The sequence below is a fragment of the Otolemur garnettii genome, unplaced genomic scaffold, assembly GCF_000181295.1.
Source record: "Otolemur garnettii isolate 467f Iridium unplaced genomic scaffold, OtoGar3 scaffold00063, whole genome shotgun sequence".
NCBI lineage: Eukaryota > Metazoa > Chordata > Mammalia > Primates > Galagidae > Otolemur > Otolemur garnettii.
In genome coordinates, this window is record NW_003852458.1 from 8,611,386 (window position 1) to 8,633,090 (window position 21,705).

Consider the following 21,705-nt stretch of genomic DNA (forward strand, 5'->3'; position numbering starts at 1 on the left):
CCCGGCTATTTTTTGGTTGCAGCCGTCATTGTTGTTTGGCGGGTCCGGGCTGGGGATCCGAACCCGCCACCTTAGGTGTACGTGGCTGGTGCCTTTAGCCGGTTGAGCTATAGGCGCCGAGCCCGTTCTGATCATTTTTAAAAGGAAATGAGACCACCACTCTGCAAGGATCTTGTGGTATAAAATACATTGTACATGAAAAGGTTGCACATTGATGTCTTAACCTGGAGTTCTCATTACTGCTTTATGGGCAGTCTACCGACCTGTGCAGTTGGGCTGTGTGATGGGAGGGCCATGTTCACCTCAGATCTCTAAGGAAGGTGTGTGTAGGACTCCTCATCGTTTTCCAGCATAGACAGGAAAGCTCTTCATACACAGAGTATTTCAAAGCTCTTCATACACAGAGTATTTCTATTATGGCAGAGGACCATTGTCATGAGCAGCTGGATAAGAAACAATGTAAAGTTAAAGCAAGATGTAGCTATTTCTATTACAGCAAAGCAGGCAATTTGCTTTCATCTAGCACTTTGGAAGGAGGCAAACACATCTACAGAAATAGATAAACACTCTTTTCTTCTAAGTAAGTGCAGAAGAAAAAATAATTGCAGTTATGAATAAAAACTGAGGAGGAAAAAAAGAGCTATCCCGTCTTACAAGATGTGACAGAAGAGCAGTGAGACAAACAGCAAAATCCGGCTGAGACCAGAACATCCCTTCCAGCTGTGCTAAGTTATTAGCAGGTGATAGGAGAACCTTATCTGTCTATATATTTACATTGCATGTAACTCTTCCATTAAATTATTTTATTATTTTCTTCTGTTTATAATACACATATGGCAGCATTGAGTATGAAATACTGCATCAATAATTTCCACAAATATTTCTGTTTCCATGATAAATCCCTGCGATTAAAACTAAAACCTTCAATTATTGCTATACATGATACCTGAATTAATGGACTTTGTTTGGCCATTAGAGTCAAAATTTTCACAAGTATTTGCAAAACTATATGCATAGTATCACGTACACTTGCTTTGCCGTAGGGATCATTCTTCCCAAGTGAATTTCATATTATTTTTTTTGAAGAAAAAAAGCACAAAGCACTATACTATAATTGCAAAGTATCAGTATTGATACCTTCTAGATTAACTATATTTTCTTAATAACAGAAAATTCACTTTCTCATAATGTGCAGGGGAAAATCTTAGCATTTTCCAATGCAAAAAATCTTCCTTCCTTCCTTCCTTCCTTCCTTCCTTCCTTCCTTCCTCACTTCCTTCCTTCCTCCTTTCCTTTCTTTCCTTCTTTCTTTTCTCTCTCTCTCTCTTTTTCTTTTCTTGGAAAATGAAAACTCAGGGGAATAGAATCATTTTATCAGAGATTTTAGTAATAAATATATTTCAACATGCTTGTTCTTTTCAGTTCTGTCTGGAAAAGTAGCCATTTAATCAATGGAGTGACAAAATAGAGATTTAGTCTACAGCTTAATTGAACTATGACTGAGAGTAGGAGCCAGAAGAAGCTGAAACATTCAATAATCTGTGGTTTCTCCAATTTATAATTATAATTAACATCTAAGGAATCAATCACTCACCTTCTCTGTACCATTTGTGAAAACAGAAGAGCAGAAAATCCTCTGTTTTGAGATTGCTGTACTAAGGAGATTCCATTTGTTAAAGATGCCAAGGGAACACAATTACTCATGCTCGCTGATTACTCATTAAATCACATCAGCTTTATTATTATGAGAAACTAAGAAAGTTATGAGAAGCCAAGAATGCCATGGCGATAAAATACGGGGGCACATTTGCAATTGTAAATTATTCAGAACTCAAGATAGAAAATTTATTGGTACTTGTTGTTACAATAAATCCTCACTAACGGAACTCTATTAATTTGGAGGTTAAGACGATTTGGATTCCTGGCTAAGATTTGCTGTTCACTATGAAGTCTGGAAACCAACTTTGTAGTCGAGCATTGAGGATATTTTTGAAACTCTGGGTCCTGCTGCTGCTCATTTGTACTTTGTAGTTTTCCTTGTAGCAGTCTTTCACCTTGGTTAAACTTACTCCTGGGTATTTTATTGTTTTTGTTATGGGGTTGCTTGCTTAAATTGTTTTCCAGGTAGTTTGTTATTGGCATTATAAGTGCTGTGAATTTTTGTATGTTGATTTGTATTCTTCAAGTTTACTGATTTTTGGTGCAGTCTTTATTTATATATAATATATCATCTGCAAAGTGGGACAATTTGACTTCCTCTTTTCCAATTCGGATGCCTTTTATTTCTTTCTCTTGTTTGATAGCTTTGGCTAGGACTTCCAGTCCTATTTTGAATAGGAGTGATGAGAGTGAATATTGTCACCTTGTTCCAATCCTTAGAGGAAAGACTTTCATCTTTCCCCCATCCACTGTGATGTTAGCTGTGGGTTTTCATATGTGGCTTTTATTATGTTGAGGTATGCTTCTCCTGTGCTTAGTTGGTTGAGAGTTTTTATCATGAAAGGGTGTTGAACTTCATCAAATACTTCTTCTGTATGTATTGAGATGATCATATGGTTTTTGTCCATTATTTTGTTGATGTGATATACCCTTTTTATTGATTTGCATAAGGTGAATTAGCCTGGCATTCGCAGGATAAGTCCCACTTGATCATGGTGTATAAATTTTTTGATTTCTTGTTGGATTTAGTTTGCTAATATTTTGTTGAGGGTTTTTTCATCAATGTTCATCAGGGATATTGCCCTGTAGTTCTCTTTTTTGTATATGCTCCTATCTGGTTTTGATATGAAAGTAGTGCTACCTTCTTCAAATGAGTTAGAAAAAATTCCCTCCTTTTGAAAATTTTTCAAATAGTTTGGCAAGAATTGGTGTTTTTACTTCTTCATAAGTTTGGTGGAATTCAGCAGTAAAGCCACCAGTCCTGGGCTTTTCTTTGTTGGGAAACTTTCTATTACTGATTCAATCTCAATTTTTAAAATCTGCTCAGATTTGCTATTTCTTCCTCATTCAAGCTTGGTAGGTTGTATGTGTTCAGGAATTTTCCATTTCTTCTAAATTTTCAAGTTTGTTAGCATACAGTTGATCATCATAGTCTCTGATAGCCTTTTGTATTTCCGTGGCATTAGTTGTAAGGTCTCCCTTCATTTTTATTGAGTTTATTTGGGTCCTCTGTGTTTCTATCCCCCTGACACTCCCTTTTTTATATGGTTCGTCTACCCTATGGTTTATCAGTTTTATGTTTCTTTTAAAAAAAAAATCATGGTTTGTCTGGGTACAGTGACTCATTTCCATAATCCCAGCACTTTTAGAGGCCAATTCCACCCATGGTGTTGTAAATGACAGAATTTCCTTTTTTTTCCCCCCAAGGAGTACTCCTTAAAGTATATATATATATCTCATTTTCCTTTTTCATCTGTTAAAACACTGATCTGGAGGTGACAGAAAGCAGAAATGTGGGATTTCTTGAGGTTTTCACATACACGAGACAGAAATTAAAAATCATCTAATGTGCACATTACAAGGGTATATTTCAAAATAACTAAGAGCAAATTTTAAATGTCTTACCACAAAATAAAAGTAAGTATGTGATGGCAATGTTAATCAGTTTGATTTAAGCATTCCACATTGTCTATCAAATCATCGCATTCTACCCCGTAAAAGTTATGATTTTAATTAAAAATGAATGAAAAGTTAAAAAAGAGAAAATCTTAGTTAGAAGTATATTTGGATGAGAGACATAATTTATATAGAGATTTTGGGAAAAAAGTATTTCCTTCAGTAATGGAACCTTCCAAGTGTGGGAATGACTCCAGAGGAATTAAAATCTGCCTGCTAGAACTCAGATGTACCCCCCAATTGTAACTTTATTTTCTTTGGGTTCTTTTCTTCATGCTCCTATTCAGTTATTAAAGAAAAAAGTCTTATGTTCAAATCAACTCAAAATTTAGCTCCTTATTAGGAAGGTTTTTGCTGTTACAGGCTTTCTATTTTGCTTTCTCCCTTGCAAGATTCATCTCAGTGCTCACGGAGGAGGGGGAGGCGGCGTGGAGTCTCTGATCCTCTGTCATTGCACACACTGCTGGCTGCTATGGTGTGCTTTGTCCTACCTGGTTACTAAACATCCTCACCCAATATTCATCTTGAACAAGTCTTGCGATGTGGATATTTTAGGTTTTATATATAATGGCACCCATTTTTGAAACCCGTGTTTCTCACCGTGGTATATAGTCACTGTCTCTTCTGCTTCATCAGTTTTCTCAACATTTTTTGTTGTTGTTGTTGTCCCATGTGGCCCTCAGAGCCTGTGGCTACTACAAGCAGGCTTTATGTATTTGAGAAATTATCCCAGCTTCATTCACTTCTTCCAACTTTCCTTTTTGACTCTCCAACTGTGTTGTTTGTAATGCTATCCCGAATTCAAGATTTCTCGGCAAGTTTTCTTTTTTCTCTGCAAGTTCCAAGTTTATTTGGATATGTTTTGCTGTCTCCCAGGGGTTCAACTCTGGGGCAGAGAGTGAAGCCAAGATGTAGTGGTGTGCTGGAGCTGTCTTATACTGGCTTATAACCTTTAGGTTCTCCCCACCCACCACTGCTGCCAGGGGGCCAAAGCATGCATTCCCTAGGGCCTGCCGGCTTCCTGCCTGAGAACCGGTCCCCTGGGGGAGCTGCCACTGGCAACAAGGGCCTGCTATGTACTTGCAAGCAACCTGATAACAGGTTCCCCCTGCTCTCCGCCTTCCCTGTCCTCTGCCTCTGTTGCTACCGCCACCAAGCATGCCACCTGGTGCCTGGGACTTTTCCTGCCCTGCCCACCCTGCCCACTACAGTGTGTGCCCATGCACACTACTCTGGGGGGGTAGGTGGGAGGGACTTGACAATAGGTCCCACCTGCCGTGGCACTGGCGGTCACTCAGTTCCCAAGCATATTGCCCACAGGGCTGGAAATTGGCCTGTTGCATCAATAAACGAAGTTTTAGTAGAATTTTTTTTTTTTTTTTTTTGGCCAGGGTTGGGTTTGAACCTGCCACCTCTGGCATATGGAGCTGGCGCCTTACTCCTTGGAGCCACAGGCACCGCCCAGTTTTAGTAGAATTTATTGAATCTAGCTTCTTTATACATATTTTCTGAAGTCCCTTTTGATTTACAAATCTCCTTTGGGAGCAAAGAAACTGGTTACTGAACTAGACTTGGATGTCATTGTTTAGTGTCCCTTCTCTCTAAAGTGTGGGTGTAGTAATAGCTATGCCATTCCCCTTAGTTCTCACTTTTATATCCCGAAGTTTGCTTAATGAAATCTCTGCTACTCTCCACCTGAGGGCTTTTTAATGGCCTTGGGAAACTCTTAGCCTATACAAAAGGCGAGCGTGAAACACCGGAGTTAATACTGCTGAGGTGCACTGGTTAGGGCAGCTGGAAAAGTACTCTCACTTTCTCTCCCCTCAGTTTCAGGAAGTGTAAGATGTGTTCTACAATGTCTTGTAAATGTCCTCAGTGTGATGAAGTCACGACTGCCCGCACTAATGACTCAGGTAATAATACACACTGTATTGGCTCATTCCTTTCCCACCTCCTTTCCTGCTCTTCTGCCACTGCTTCTTGGGATCACCTTTCATGTAAACTACATGCACTCACCTCCTTGTCTCATGATCTGCTTCTGAGAAAACATAATCTAAAATGGTGAGGCAGACAAAGCTATAAAAAAGGTACGTTTTAACTCAACAAATAAAAATAAACGATTTTATAATAAAGGTGCAAATACAATTTTGTAAATGAAAGTTCTAAACCAAATATTTAGCTATGGAAAACTTTCACAGACTGCTTTAACTGTTTACCGATAGCAGCCATCGTGGATGAGAAAGTATTCTGCTGTCATGGAGGTTTATCACCAGATCTTCAGTCTATGGAGCAGATTTGGCGAATTATGTGACCAATTGATGTACCAGATCAAGGTCTTATTTTTGTCCTACTCTTTTTTCCTCTCAAAACAACAATAACAGTGGTAAAAGCTAAAAAATTAAAATTTTTATTTTTTAATTTTTTAGAGCAAAATTGAAAGACTTGGGCTAAAATTGGGTTATAGCTTTCTTATGAAAGCCTAAAATTAGTTTCATAGTAGGGCTGAGTACATTGAACACTTTTTCTTCCATTCTTGAAATACTTTGCTAAGAAGAATATTTTCCAGCTCCATCTATGTAAACATGAAGGAGGTAAAGTCTCCATCTTTCTTAATGGCTGCCTAGTATTCCATGGTGTACATATACCACAATTTATTGATCCATTCGTGGAAAGCTATAACACAATTTTAGCCCAGGAATATGGGGAGAGGGGAGAGGGAGGGAAGGGGAGGGGGAAGGGTGGGATCACACCTATGGTTCATCCTATAAGGGTACATGTGAATCTCTCTAAATGTAAAATATAAACGTTTTAACACAATAACTAAGAAAAAGACATGAAGGCTATGTTAACCAGTTGGAAGAAAGTATTTCAAATTGTATATAGAAACAGTACACTGTACCCATGATAGTATTAATGTACACTGCTATGATTTAATAAAAAAAATTAAAAGACTTTTATTATACAACAATACCTCTATACTCACCACTTACATACTACCATTACTTTTTTTTAATTTTTTGATTTTTTTGTGGTTGTACATTTAAATTTTACTCTTAATTATTTTGAAATATACCCTTCATTGTGCACATTAGGTGGGAATCCCACCAAATGCCCTCCCTCTTTCCACCAATCACTTTTGCCCTTTCCCTCTCTTGTCCCTCCTCACCTCTCCCCTTTGCTAGTCTATATTTGTGTTTTATTATTGTATGTTGTGTGTTCATATATTGGTTTCATAATAGTATTGAGTACATTGGATACGTTTTCTCCATTCTTGAGATGCTTTACTAAGAAGAATGTGTTCCAATTCCATCCAGGTAAACATAAAAATGTAAAGTCTCCATCTTTTTATGGCTGAATAGTATTCCATGGTATACATATACCACAATTTGTTAATTCATTAATGGACTGATGGATATTTTGGGTTACTTCTACAACTTGGCAATATGAATTGGGCTGCAATAAAGATTCTGATGCAAATGTCTTTGTGATAAAATGATTTTTGTTCTTCTGGGTAGATACCTGTAGATACCCAGTAATGGAATTGTGGGATCAAATGGAATTTTTAGTAAGTACCAGGCCACGTTCTAAACATTTTGTACATAAAATTTTATTAATTATTATATTATCTTTATGGTGTGACATAAGGTGTTATATTGTAATGATAAATATGCCATTGTTCCTTTTTTAAACAGGAAAGGTGATACATTTAATGTCTTGTGTAGGACAATAACTAAAAAGTGCTAAGTAAGACTGGGTATAACTCAAGCAGTGAGATTTCAAAGTCCATTTTCACAAACACTTTTCTTTGTAGCATCTGTGCAATTTTGCCTGTAAAATTTGCTTCAATATCCACCTGCACGCTGTGACTCCCAAGTTTGTAATTGTGTCTATGACCTCTGGAACTGCCAACCATTTTCCCCTTGGAATCTCTTCTTAGATGTTCCCAACATTAGAGTGCTTCAAATCCAATGTTTTAAAAATCAAACACATGACTTTTCCTTCCAGATCAGGCTTCTACATACTAAATTTTAGTTAATACTACCAAATTCAACCAGTGCCCAAAGAATATAGAATAGTATCTTCTCTTTTTAATTTTCTGAGAATATTTAGTCATGAATGAATATTGAATTTTGTCAAATGCTTTTTCTACATCTAATAAAATGATCATATAGTTCTCTCTTTTTTTTTTGTTAAAGTGGTGACTAAACCTTGCACTATAAGATTAATTGCACTTGATGGTGGTTTATTTCACTTTTTGTATTTTATCTGAATTCTGTTTGCTAACATTTTTGAAGATTGTTTTTGTATCTACTTCATGAGTACCTGTGGTTTTCTTCATTGTAATATCTTATCTCATTGGTATTACAGTAATGCCAACCTCATAAAATGAGTTGGGAAGTAATGTCACTTCCTGTACTTTTCTAAAAGAATTTATGTACTATTGGTATTTTTTTCTTTAAAAACTTAAAAAAATTTATGATCTAGGCCTTAAGATTTTAGTTAAGAATTCAATTTTTGTAGTTTAATTTGCAAAGAGGTTTTTTAAAAATTATGATCAATTATTAAACTCTATCAAATACTTTTTCTTCAAAAGTTAAAGTGATCATATATTTTTTCTCTTTATTCTATTAGCAAATTACATTGAGTGTTTTATTAATGTTACACCAAAATTGAAACCCAAGGTAAATACATTAATTTAACTGTAATGTATTATCTTTTTAAACTATTATAGATCCTAATTTGATGGCATTTTGTTTAGGAGATTTGCATTTTTGTTTATGAGAGAGCTTGGCCTATGATTTTCCTTCTTTTACTTTTTTTTGGTTAATGTCTTCATTTTAGCTTAGGTGTTAAGGTTATGCTGACTTCCTAAAATAAGTGAGGAACTATCCCTTCTGATGAGGGTTTCTTTCACCTCAGAAAGGCATTGAAGGTAGGGGTACATCTTCTAAATCTTTGAAAGGCAGAGGTGTTTTAAATAATTCATCTTTGGCAAGGCTAGACCTAACTGTTGTGATATTTACCAGGACCTTCTTTCTTGGCAAGCCATGAACTTCAAATTTTAACCCCACTCTAAAAGTCTGTTACTCTTTCAGACTCTCAGCACTATGTTCCCCTTGGCCTCCATGCCTCTAGGCTTAGAAGTTGTTTGGTTTCTCAATTTCTAGGCCATGATTTAATAATAATGGCTTTACCAAATGCTAAAAGCTGCATCAAATGCTGGGCTCATTTCCATACTTTGCTTCTCTATGAGATCTTGGTCTTTCACATCCTCACTGATGCCATCACACAGATGGTTTTTAAATTGCATCCAACTATTCTAATTTTTCTTAGTAGGAGTGCTGATTTGATAAAAAATCTTTCTGCCATATATAAAGGCAGAGTGGCCAAAGTCATCTTCAGGTGAAAACAACTTAGTCATACCACTTAAAGTGATCAGCTGTATCAGATTGGCAACTCAGTCACAGATGACTCACTGGGCTAGATCATATCTAGCTAAGAGTTTTTGAAAGAGCCTAGAGGCCCTGGGGAGCTCCTGAACCAGCCCTGAGTAGTGTAACTCAAGGCTATCACTTTGGGAGAAGTAGGACAAACAACCTTATCTTGCAAGGACTGAAATGATGGCTATAGGTTTGGGCCTAAAAAGGTAAATCTGAGATAATTAAAAGTGATATTATACATCTTTACTTTCTGGAGAGCAATTCAATGAAGCAAGTTATAACTCTAAAGGTACACAAACTTATAACCAGACTCAAGAAGAGTTCAAATCCATGCAATAATGACTGATAGTAGTTAATGTTTAATAATAAAAATGTTGGTTAGATGATATACTCACTATTTAGATAAAATGTGAATAAACCTATCATCCTATTTGTGTTTACATGCTACATATGCTACTAGGCTGACTGAACCCAGTATTATGCCTGAATTATACTAAATCTTCTGTTTTAAATCAGTACCATGTGCTAACCAATGAGTCTTCTGTTTTAAAGAAGTTAGTACAAGTGTTTTTTTTATTTAACAGAACAATAATATCTGAATGTTTTTTCACTTTTTTCAATAGTTCAAATAGTAATAAAAATCAAATTCTTGTAAAACACAAAAAAGCCAGTAGAACTATCATATTCATATTTGCTTCTATATATAGCCAAACTATACTTTGCTTTGCTATAGTAAATCACCTTACATTTTTAAAGCTCTAATTTTGAGAGCCACAGAAGAGATTTCTTTCATCCACAACCTTTCTGCTATAACCTCCAACAAAGCATTAGAGAAATTAGTGTCAGGGATTAGCCAGATGGGTTTTGTATGCCAGCTCAGTTGTTTTCATAGCTCAGTGTATCATACCCTGAGCTCTTCCTTGCTGATAGGCTAATACACAAGAGGCGAAAGTATTTTATCTGAAATCCAGGAGCCAGCATTGAACAGGGCCATGGTCATTGGTTATTCCTGGCTAACTTTAAGTTCTTAGAGCTGGTGGTCTCATCTGAGATTCAATCCTTACTGTGGATAGAAGGACTGATTTGTAAGTGTACTTTTAAGAAAAGTGACAAAAATGTGTTTCACAGTCATGTTTTAAAAAAAGAAAAAGAAAGAAAAAAGAAAAACATAGATGGACATCTTCCAGTAAATCATGTACTACATTGTTAAATGGAGAAAGTTATATGCTCCTAATTCTTTCAGTAGGAATGGATTTGCACTTTTTTAGCTATAGGCACAGATTTGGTTCATTCTCACATTGTGGTCAACATCTTTTAACCAGAGATTAATTATCCATAGTTAATGATTACAGGAGAATTTAATATGTGGCTCTGGCTTTTTCAGCTTCATGCCCTATTTAATAGAGTTAACTGTATATTCGAGACTGGAAAATTTCCACTCTCATTCACATCCCAGTCTTGAGGGAAAACATGAATTTATGTTATTTGATAAAAAGGCCACCAACATAAGTGTTAGATTAGCTGAGAACTGGCATATATCACATAACCTTATGGGTCTCAGATTTCCATCCTTTAAAATTAGCTGGAAGAATTGAGTGATTTCAAAGGACATGGTTAGAGTGATTATCTACCCATGGGCTTAGAATTTGCGACTCTACTCAGCAAACACCCTTTATCCACTTGATTTTTGTCAAGTTATGTTTTAGACCCTGAGACTAAAAAACAAATACCATCTCTGTCTATTCATACTTGTGATGGACTGTATGATTGTTCAGCAAACATCTGCTTTTCCCTGTAGCCAACTTGGGCAAGGAAGATCCTTACTTCCCTGTGCCGTTCATGTTGGGCCTGGACAATGGAGTGTGAACTGACCTAAGTGCACCACACCTGAGCAGAATGTAAATATCCTGGCAAGCTTTGTCTTAGATTCTTGCTCTTGGCAACCACTATATAAAGTGTCCCTCCAGTTGGCCCTCAGTATGAGATTATATGGAGCATACCTAAGCTTGATTTCCATTGACTCCAGGTTAGTTCAGCTAAATCACATTAATCTACAGACCTATGAGCAAGAAACAAGTATTTGCTGTTGTAAGCCATTGAGATTTTGTTGTTGTTTCTTGCTGCATCAGAAGTTGACTGATAGAGTAGCTTGTTCTAGTAGGGAAGAAATGTCATTTTCTTACAAACAATTTTAATGTGACGTGAAGAGGTCTTAAGAACTTTTAAGATCTTAATTCAGACTGGTTTACTGCTACATTATTCTATTTAATTCCCAGTCATTCTATCAGGCTATTTTCTCCACTTTATAGTTGATGAACTTGAGACTCAAACAGAATTATTACTGGCCTCAAATCACCCACCAGAGTGGGCAGAGTTGTGACTCAACTCAGGGACCTGTGAGTTTTGAATCCAAACTCTAGGTTCATTTTACATGTTGTTCTCTTGTCACTGGCATAAGCATTTTTTTTTTTTTTGAGTCAGAGTTTCACTATGTCACCCTCGGTAGCATGCCGTGGCATCACAGCTCATAGCAACCTCTAACTCTTCTGCTTAAACAATTCACAGCAACCCCTAACTCTTCGGCTTAAACAATTCTCTTGCTGCCGCCTCCCAGTAGCTGGAACCCTAGGTGCCCACTACAATGCCTGGCCATTTTTTTGTTTCAGTTGTTACTGTTGGTTAGCAGGCCCAGGCCGGGTTCGAACCAGCCAGCCTCGGTGTATGTGGCTGGTGCCATAACCACTGTGCTACGGGTGCCAAGCCTGGCATAAGCATTTTTGTTATTATGTATTTTTTTTAGTAAGTCATTTGTACACAGATCATAAATACATTTATGCCATTATGGGATTCAATGTGTTGATTATTTGTACCAATTGGAGTGCTTACATTCTACTAATCAACATAGCCTTCACCTCATTTACCCAATTACAGCAGTAAGACATTTGTGTTCACCTGATAGATCCAACTTGTACTTGCAATATGCTCCATAGGTGTGGTCCCCCTACTAACCCTCCGTCTATCAACCCAGCCCCCTCCTTTCCCCTCTCCCTTCCCTTCCCTCCTTCATCCTAGGCTTTAGTTGTGTATATCAGGAATGGAAAATATATATATATATATATATATACATCTAATGTACTCACACTTGCATATGAAAAATGTTATTATGAATTGAATCATAGTTTACCTTCAAGCTCTTAGGCAAACTGACAATAGCTGATGTAGGCCAAAATGAATCTATTTAAGAAAAGGTTCAGTAGTTCAAATAATCAATAGGTAGGCTGAAAAGTGAGTACAGGAGCAGCTTAAAACACTCACCAAAATCATCTCAAAACTACGATTTTCTATCCAAGCATGAAATGCAGTAGGTTAACTAACACTAGATACTGAATGCCATTGCTCTTACTAATGCTGTAAACACACTGTCCTTGTAAACTTGGTCTTGTTGGGACTGACCATACAGTCATGGCCAGAGAGAAATCTTCATAATGTGTCTCCTATTCCAGAAACAAAATCTAGGACAGCCGAATTCTAGGTCCCAGTATTTTGTGCATACAATAGTTTCTCTTGAATTAAGAAAAGAGTTCTAAAGCTAGCTAGAGATCTAAAATAATGACAAATGCTAGAAGAACATGGAATATAAGCATTTTTGCAAGTGCTCTTCTCAAAGCTGTGATGTACGACAGACTGGGCTCTGCGTGACTTCCTGTCCTTCTAGGATACTAGCGGCTCAGGGCTCTTTCTGGGCTGGGTATCCTGGTTTCGTTTGTAGTTAAAAACACAGAGCAAAAGGAAGTCAAGTCTCTGCTAAGAGAGAAGATGAGCTTGGGAAATAAAACTGTCAGGCAGTCTAAAAGTGTTGAACTCAAAGAGAAAAGGTAAGAAGCTAAATTCATATCCTCAGTAAACCTTAAGGCAAAAGATTTTACAGTGTGGCAACCTTTTTAGGATGCCCTGGCCATGTGTGTGTGCAAAGAGATTTGTTAAGGTATTATGCAAATACAGATACTTAAAACCCTTTAAAGGTGGTTTGCAAATATTCTGTGGTTGACTTTCAAACTTGTTCATTTTTTATATAGTATAAATGGGCATCCCTCATGGAAAGCATAAGCATCGTGTATTCAAAGGCATGTGTTAACTTCATTTGGTTGGTAGGGATTTTGCAGTGGGAAGAAGGCATGGACTTGGATTGAAATATAGTTACTGGGCTTCTTCCATGACTTGGCTATTATGAATCGAGCTTCAATGAACAATCTGGTATTATAAAGTGATTTTTGTTATAAAACTCTTTGTTACGAAGTGATTTTTGGTCTTTTGGATATACACCTAGCAGAGGAATTGCAGGACCAAACAGCAGGTCTACTTTTAGATCCCTGAGTATTCTCCATACTTCTTTCCAAAAGGGACATATTAGCTTGTACTCCCACCAGCAGTGCAGAAGTATTCCCTTTTCTCCACATCCATGCCAACATCTGTAGTTTTGGGACTTTGTTATGTGAGCCACTTTTACTTGAGTTAGATGATATCTTGGAGTGGTTTTGATTTGCATTTCTCTGATGATTAAAGATGATGAGCATTTTTTCATGTGTCTGTAGGCCACGTGCCTATCTTCTTCAGAGAAGCTTCTGTTCAAGTCCCTTGCCCACAATAAAATGGGATTACTTGTTCTTTTTTTATTAATAAGTTTGAGTTCTCTGTGGATTCTGGTTATCAAACCTTTGACAAAAGCATAAACTGCAAATATCCTCTCCCATTCTGAGGGCTATCTGCTTGCTTTATTTACTGTGTTCTTGGCTGTGCAGAAGCTTTTTAGTTTGATCAGATCCCAGTAATGTATTTTTGGTGTTGCTTCAATTGCCAGGGGTGTCCTCCTCATAAGTATTCTCCCAGGCCAATTTCTTCAACTGTTTCTCCTGCATGCTATCCAAGAATCTTTATAGTTTCATGTCTTAAGTTTAAATCTTTTATCCAGGGAAAGTCAATTTTTGTCAATTGTTTTTGAAAGGTGTGGGTCCAGTTGTAGTCTTCTACAAGTTGCCAGCCAATTCTCCCAGCACCATTTGTTGAATAGGGAATCTTTTCCCCAATTTGTATGGGTTAATCAAAGATCAAATTATGATAAGTATCTGGTTTCAGCTCTTGGTTCTCAATTCTGTTCCATACATCTACCTCTCTATTTTTGTGCCAATGCCATGCTGTTTTGATCACTATAGATTTATAGTATAGTTTGAAGTCTGGTAGTGTAATTCCTCCTGATTTGTTTTTATTTCTGAGTAATGTCTTGGCTATTCGAGGTTTCTTCTGGTTCCATATAAAATGAAGTACTATTTTTTCCAGATCTTTAAAGTATGATGGTGATGCTTTGATAGGGATTGTATTAAATTTGTAAATTGCTTTGGGTAATATGGACATTTTAACAATGTTGATTCTTCCCAGCCATGACCATGGTATGTTTTTCCATTTGTTAACATCTTCAGCTATTTCTTTTCTCCGAGTTTCATAATTCTCTTTATAGAGATAATTCACATCCTTTGTTAGGTAAATTCCCAAATATTTCATCTTCTTTGGCACAGCTATAGAGGGAATAGTGTCCTTGACTGTTTTTTCAGCTTGACTATTATTGGTATATATAAAAACTATTGATTTGTGAGTATTAATTTTGTATCCTGAGATGCTACTGTATTTCTTGATCACTTCTAAGAATTTTGTAGTTGAGTCCCTGGGGTTTTCCAGATATAAAATCGTATCATCTGCAAAGAGTGAAAGTTTGGTCTCCTCTGACCCTATTTGTATACCCTTGATTGCCTTCTATTTGGAATATTATGCAGCCTTAAAAAGATGGAGGCTTCACCTCTTTTACGTTTACATGAATGAAACTGGAACATATCCTACTTAGGAAGTATCTCAAAAATGGAAGAAAAAATATCCAATGTACTCAGTACTATTATAAAGCCAATTTATAATCACTCACACTTTCATATGAAGAATAGATCACAACTATGGCCCAGGATGAAGGAGGGAGGGGGAGGTCAGATCGAGGGAGGGTGAATGGTGGGATCACACCTATGGTGGGAGCACACCTATGTATGCAAGGGTACAAATCATATCTAAAGTATAGAGTATAAATGTCTTAACATAATAATTAAGTAAACAAGATGATGTATATATTTTTAAAAAAGAAATATAGTTACTGTATATATTAAGAGTTATATGTAATAGGGCAGCACCTGTGGCTCAGTGGGTAGGGCTCCAGTCCCAAATACCAAGTGTGGCAGGTTCAAACCCGGCCTCAGCCAAACTGCAATAAAAAAAAAAAAATAGCCTGGTGCCATGGCAGGTGCCTTTAGTCCCAGCTACTTGGGAGGCTGAGGCAAAAGAATTGCCTAAGCCCAGGAGTTGGAGGTTACCATGAGCTATGATGCCACCGCACTCTACAGAGGGCAATAAAGTAAGACTCTGTCTCTAAAATAAATAAATAAATAAAAGTTATATGCCATAGTTTTAAGCCTTTGATTATGAAGTGCCTTGCTGTAATTCTCTTCATTATGTTATACTTGGGGTTTTTCCTTTCTGGCTGGTAGGGATAAAATATTGCCAGCACTGTCTGAGCTCTGTGGAGTATATCATTTAGTCCTCTTGGCTACATACTTCTTTGCTTGGCCTGGGTAGTTTTCTAGCATTTATGCCCTGATAAATCCTGATCTAAAGGCTAAAGAAGGGCCTTCAGCTCTTTCAGAGCTCTCTCAGTGAAGCTCTCTCCTCTTTGAAACCCTACCCTGTGAACTATAGCTGGTTTAATATCCCTGGAGTCCCAAGTCTTGTTTCCTTAACTTGGGGAAATTCCCTGGCTCTACTTGGGGTTTTCTTTGTTATCCTGAAGCCTAGAAACTTTTATGCAGCTGTAAGCTGGGGCAATCATAGGGCCCACCTCATTTGTGTTTTCTCTTTCAGGAGTCACTGCACTATGCTGCCTGGGGTCCAACATCTTGAAAACTATTATTTTGTTTAATTTGTTTTTAAGTTATTTCAAGTGGTCCCTGTTACTTCTTCTGGGCCCAAGGCAGGATGTAGTTGTACACATAATTTGTGCTATTGTCTATAACAACATCAACAAAAAAAATAGGTATTTTAAATTGCATTTTTGTTGTTGTTTTTCCAAAGCTGTAATTAAATTGATGGTGCTTCCCAACAGCATGTTAGAGTCGAGAAATATATTGTATGCAGTGGTGAAAAAAATACAGTTGATGATTATGTCCAAAAGGCAATGTGTAGCTTAGGATTTTATAATATTTTGAGTTCTCTGAATATTGACCCCTCTGTTAGGTTTAAAAGTGCCTTATGTGGGCAAATTTAACACAATTGGTTTTATGTAGCACATGTTTCTAAGGATGATTTATATATCAAAGAAAGTCTTTGCCTGTAATTATATGAAACATATATTACATCAAATAAAAAGAATAGCTTTTTAATTTTTGTCTTTCCCTCAGCTAGCAGAATATAGTTTCTGCAGAAGTACTTCCATCTGTAGCCTTCACTTCTTAAGTTTAATTAATATATCACTTAAAGAGTATACTACCAGCCTCATAATGTGGCTTCCAAGTAGAAAGAATCTTGATTACTCCATTCACAATTCCTTCAAATCATTCTAATCAGTGCCTGATGGATCAGAGATTATCACTGTATATCTTAGTTCCCTATGAAGGTTAAGAACATTCCTTTAATAAAGAAACAATAACACAGTTTTAGAATAGATTTTAATCAATTGGATAATGTCCAATCTTTATAAAATTTTTGATTAAAGAACAGCTTCAATAAAGAAAACAAGATTTATAGAAAGCACACAGCGACTAGTCTTGTTAAGCATTCATGTAATTTCTGCCACTGTGGGTCCCAATGACAACATCTTAGAATAATCTTACAAATAGATAGACAAGTATAGAAAGATTTGGTCACTTCGATTTTCACAAGAAATTGTGGAAGTCCCACATTACAATGCACAGGTGCTCATATTTGATCCCTGGTTATCCACACCATTTTCCCAGAGGAAGAAAATGCTTTGAGGGTCAAACTAGAAATTACCTATACAAAAGGATAAGCATATTAAGATGGTATCACAGGATTCACTCCCAACATTTCGTATTCTTGGTGGAAGGGAAGTTGGAGTCTTCAGGTTGCAAGTCATGGAAGCAATGGCTTACTTAAATTGTATATAGTGGTATTATAAGAGCATCTTATGGACTCATTGGCAGCCTTAAAGGTAAGCTTTGGGGGGGGTCTTCATGGACTCATTGGCAGCCTTAGAGGTAAACTTTGGAAGGGGGGGATCTAATCAAGACATAGGAAATTGTGAAGCTGTAGCACACCTCCACTTTGCTCTGCCTCCCATGTTCATCCCGGTACCTGCATTGACTGGCTTTCCCCAAATGTAGTCTATGAAGGGAGGACAGCAGCCCACAGCTTAATTTACATACTACAGGTCTATCCAAAGGAAGGGTAAATTGGCAGTCCCAACTCTTAATTCCCAAGGAAGGGACTATGAGCGGGACTATAGCTTGATTAGGAGTTCACTCTTAGTTTAATGTGGACTCTATATAACATTACTGTGAAGAACCCATCATTAGGCAGAAAGAGGCAAAAAAAAAAGGGGTTAGCCTCTACAAGGGAGCAATTCCCAGGGAAGGAAAAAATCATTGTGAAAAGATGTCTAAGCATGTATGAGTGGAGATGGGTTAACAGAACGAGGGGGGAAGCATATGTCATGAGGCTGCTGTGCTGTGAGAAGCAATGCTCTGTTATGTTTGGGGTTAAGGATCTTAGATTCTGCAGCCTCAGGCTGGAAATGCACCATCCAGACTGTTTGGCTTCCCTCAATTCCACCTTATTAGCAACTGAAATTAGAAAGCCCCACTGCTGAGGAAATTTTGTGGTTTGGCAGAAGCTAATCTTTATATTACATGAAAGTTCATCAGTCTTAGATTTAAATTCTCCAACATAAAGCGTGCCTGGTTTTACGTTAAGACATCATGGCTCTGGTGATATCAGTGGTACCACCCACTGTGGTACCTTCCAAATCAACCTTTTGGCTTGAACTGCTGGACCTTATGAGTAGGTGGAACTTTTTATTAGCGAGGTTAAAGGTCAACCAGCTCCTTGATAAAATGGAGATTTTACAAATGGGTAAATAAACAATATCCTCATGATGCATTATGGGTGAGAGGTACCAATGCTCAGCTCTCACACGCAAGTTCTCCTGGGTTCTTTTGTTGTCTGAATGAGCCAGGCGTTCTGCCATTTATGTGAAGCCTTTCATCTTTGTTACACTACAGATACTACAGAGAATAACACTTCAAACTTTTAGTGGTCATTACACTTCTGTGTGAATAAAGTATTTGAGAGCGAGCTTTAGGCTTCTTTGAGTTCAAGGCGGAGTTACCACTAAGAAAACAGAAGCCTTCAGGATAGAATGTCCACACAGACAACTTAATCACATCTACATCTATTCACCTACCTGCATCTGAATTCACATACTCGGTCCTCCTTGCTATTGAGTTTTCACTGTCTCTTCTCTTGTCTAAGGCAACTTGTGTGCCAGATCTCATCCCCTCTCACTTAATGAGGAAGATCCCTCTGACACAACTCCCTTCACTTTCACTAATCATCAAATTCACTTTCTTTGCTGAATTGTTCTTACCTATATGTGAATGATTTACTTAAAACAATGAAATAAGCTAATAACTGCCAGCATAAAAAAGGTTAATTAAATTTAAAATTTTATATAAGGAAATATTTTTACACAAATACTAACTCCATTTTCTGCAAACCACTATCATTCCAGTTAAGTATAAAACTGGATGATTTATGACTTAAAACAAACAAACAAACATGAAGCAAAGTACCAGAGGATGGTCTTCACAAGAAAAACATTAAATTGCTTTATTACTCTGTAATAACTGTTTTGGGAGAATGCAAATCTTGATTTAAAGTTCATATTAAGATATTATGGTAAAAGGAAAGATAAATTTAAAGTCATTATTATTGCATTACCATGCAGATCTAAAGACCCAAACAAAACTTGCAAAGTCAATTCTTACTATTTTACATGGAATGCAGAAGAATTCTGATCCTTATTCAATTGTTTCTTAGCCTTAAGTCTCAGCATTGTAATAATTTCATGATTTTGTTTAATGATTTTACTAGCTAAAATATAAGACAAGCATATTCAAGTGGAAATAGGAAGGTTATATGTTAACATAGGAAAAGCTTCAAATTGAAATGTAGATCTGCCCCTTGCTAATGTCAAAGTTAGGATCCAGCCATTTCAGTTTTTGATTCAAAAATACAAAAATATTCTTGAAAACTCTCAAAGGATCTGGTCCAATTCAATAAGTCTTAAAACTAGGGACCCCTTGAATGAAAGTAACAATATCTATACAGACACAGCCAGATCATTTATCTTGTTTGGGGATTTTAAGTTTCCTAATAAAAACCCAGAGTCTAAAGTTTGTCACCCATAGCTCAGTCATTAGGGCATCAGCCACATATACTGGGGATGGTGGGTTTGAACACGGCCTGGGCCTGCTGGACAACAATGACAACTACTCGGGAGGTTGAGGCAAGAGAATTACTTAAACTGAAGAGCTTGAGGTTGCTGTGAGTTGTGATGCCAGAGCACTCTACTGAGACTTTGTCTCATTAAAAACAAAAAAAAAAAAATGGAGTCTGAGTCGTAATCTCAGATGAGAAATTGCATTTTAAAAGATGGACAAAAGTGAATGCAATAAATTGGTGTTGCCTTTACGGGATCTTGCTCTAATAGATCTGATAAAAGTTATTTATTCAACGTAACAATCACTAAATCAAACATTTGATGACATTTTTAAAAAGCTATTAATTCAATCTTATTCTTAATGGAAAAATGAAGGATAAAAATGTTTAACTGGCTTGGAGTGAACTAAACATATGGCTCATTTACCTTCTCCTTGGTATATGTATGGGTTTATAGAGTGTCTTATGTTTTATTTTATCATCAATGTAAATTGTGATGTCCAGGCTCTCAACAGTGTTAACTTTGATATTAAATCCTAATTTTCAGGTCAGGTTAAATGCTATTAAAACTGCATAGTTGTTCCAATTTTGAGCCCTCAAAATTACAAGAAATCTTTTGTTTTCTGAGATAATAGAATTATTTTCCTACAATAAAATTTAAACTGTTTCTAGTACATTACCACCTTAAATAAACCCCACATATCCTTTGGCACAAATATTGAGAATTTAAATCACTTGTTACTTTTGCAAGTGGGCAGTAATTCTAATTTTAGGAAGATATTTCTGTTTTTTAAATAGTTTTTTTTTTTTTTTTGGATGAGGCTGCGTGTTTAAAAAAAACAAAAGAAAAAGGAAAATAATCCATTATATTTTTCGAATACCTTCTATATGTCATTCTGTTAAGAACAGGAACACCATCAGTTCTCAGTAGGGGTACACTGGGTTCTGAGATGATAGCTCTTCATTAAGTCAGAATGTTTCATGGAAATTGAGGGTTATTTGGCATCTCTGGCTGGAACTCACTAAAAGCCTGGGGCATTCCCCAATCATTCACAACCAGAAACTGCCTCCACACATTTCCAAATGCCCTCTAGAGAGCAAACTACCCTCAACTGGAAACCTAAACCTCTTAGGAAGAAGGACTAATTCTTTTAAATGTATCTGTTTATTATGCAGTTACAGATAATGATTGCTAGGCTATTTAAAGGTTATAGTGAAAGTGTTTTTTCAAAAGTAATTGAGGTTAGTATCTTTACCTTCCCCCAGAAGCCTTTTATAAGTTAGAAAATGCAAGTTGAATATATTTTAAATTCTCTTTTGTTTAGGCAAATGAAGTAGTTACCTGAACTAGTGCATATACATACACACCATTTTGGTGATTCTGCTACATAACTTTCTTCCTTTTCTTTTTCTTTCTTTCTTTCTTTTTTTTTTTTTATTGTTTTTATGCAGGCCCAGGCCAGGTTTGAACCCACCACCCCTGCTGCACAGGGCTGGCATTCTAGCCACTGAGCTACAGGAGCCCAGCCCAGAACTTCCTTCAAGCAATGAATGTACTTTAAATAGTTGAGGCACTGAATTTCAAGCATGGAATATCAAAACTTTTAATTAATGAATTAAGTTTTCCCTCTTCGGTAATTCCAGAATTGTCCAGTAAAAACAAACAAATCCCCTATCACTTCTCTAATCTTAAACTCTAGTCCTACAAATGAACAATGTGAATAAGCAAAAATAGAATGAACAAATGAAAACGTGAACAAGTTAGATTTGACAACACTATACTTTAATTGGTAATGACAAGATACTACACAAAAGTTTGCTTTCCAAATGTCTACATGAAATATCCATTCATCTCACAAAGTCATTGTCACATAGTAACCACATATTAGAAAAAGGACCATTACTTGCATAGTAAAAAAAATTCTATAAAACTGAACTACTGCCTCAGTAAACTCTTATCTAGAAATCTTTTTTAAAAATAACCATTTCAGGAAACACAAGCCTTTGTGCACAGACATCAGTAAAAAAATAGAAAACTTACCACTCATCTATGACTTGAAGAAATGCCAGTAGATTCTTCAACACACCAACAGCCAAGCCCAGAGTA

At 36.6% G+C, this 21,705-nt stretch overlaps 1 long non-coding RNA gene across 1 annotated transcript in view; it reads left to right on the plus strand.

The window, feature by feature from the left end:
• Positions 1–21,705, plus strand: part of LOC111726383 — a 79,553-nt gene that overhangs the window by 14,142 nt on the left and 43,706 nt on the right. The window contains exon 2 of the long non-coding RNA XR_002774167.1: positions 5,443–5,528. This is a non-coding gene — a long non-coding RNA (uncharacterized LOC111726383). The remainder of the gene's footprint in view (positions 1–5,442; positions 5,529–21,705) is intronic.